The following is a 1,469-nucleotide window of genomic DNA, read 5'->3' on the forward strand; positions in this document are numbered from 1 at the left end:
AGGCCGGGAGCCCCGCCCGCCTCGCTCAATGGGGACCTGCCACGTGGAGCGGCGCCGCCGGCCGCAGTCGCGCACTACTGGGAGGGTCACCCCGGGGGAGGGAGCCTGGCGCGGCCTCCTCCCGCCCACGCCGACGCCCACGCCCCCTCCAAGTCTCAAGGGTGGAAGTCTGAAAATGACCAGCCGCGTCCTGCAGATCCTTGGGGAGGAGGTCCTGTCGACCGAGGTCATCAGGTCATTGCCCTTGACCCTTGAACACTAGGCAGCTGATCGTGAATATCGGCCTTACACTCAATTCTGGTAACCTGTATGAGGCAGAAAAGGTGTGTATTTAAGGTGTGTACCCTTCAGGCAGAAAAGGAGCGCTTGCAGCTTGCATAGCATTTTTGTCTTTAAAATTTTAGCAGTTTAACGATTATTTTTTCCTCCTCTTTTAGGACGTTTTTCCATAATTGTGTTGATAACTGGGAAATTAATTTGTATTTTACAGTACAGAAACTGAGAACACAAAATTATTTCATAAAGCAGATCCATATTCTAGAATAATTATTGCTGAAGCTTTTTTTTTTTTTTTTTTTTTTTGGTGCCAGGAATCAAGCTCAGGACCTTGCAGGCGCTTGTGCGGCTGAGCTATATCCCCAGCTCTAGAATAATTATTAAGTAGTCTCAGAATATTAGGACAGTCCATAGTAGTAAAAATTAATTGCATTAAAAAGTAGAGTTTGGCAGTAGTTACTCTATCAAATCTCTTTCCTTTAGAAATATAAAATACACAACCTGAACAATAGCTATCAGCTCTGGAACACTTGATCCTTGGTTCTGGAAGGAAGCAAATGGATACATTGGGTGGCTTCTGTGTGAACACTTCGGTAGGCCTTGATGTTTGTGTTCTGATTTGACCACTCAGTTAAAGCAGATATTCCTTGTGTATTTTTGTACCTGTTAAATTTTATTGGAACATTTTAAATACACACCATGACAACATTCATCATTGGGGAATGTGTACCTGTACGTGATATATCTTGTGTTGTAGTCAGGGTTTGCAAGATTTAGTACACGACACATAACTTACAGAATTATTTTGTAATAGTCAGCCAAAAAGTCAAACGCAGAAGAGTGAGAGATCTGTCTGCGCGTTACAGACCTGAAGAATCCAGCCCAGGGCCTGGATCCCAAGGCAAAGTCCTGCAGGAGTCCAGCCAGAGGCCTACAGCTTGCAGCAATGTCTTATGCAAGTCCTATCAAAGATCTGCACTGGGAAGGCCCAGAAGTCAGTGGTGGGAGCTAGAAAGTCTGTGCCAGAGGTCTGGAGTACCTGTGTCAGTGAGCTGAGGGTCCTGCACTGGAGTCAGGAAGCAATGCTCAAGGTAAGGGCCAGAAGTTCCCCAGAAGAAAACCGCAGCCATCCTCAAAGACAGTGAAGACCCGAGCATCTTCGGAGAACATCCAAGTTCTCCAGGAAAATCAAC

This window comes from Chinchilla lanigera, unplaced genomic scaffold (genome assembly GCF_000276665.1).
Source record: "Chinchilla lanigera isolate Chin_1 unplaced genomic scaffold, ChiLan1.0 scaffold00078, whole genome shotgun sequence".
Classification (NCBI taxonomy): domain Eukaryota; kingdom Metazoa; phylum Chordata; class Mammalia; order Rodentia; family Chinchillidae; genus Chinchilla; species Chinchilla lanigera.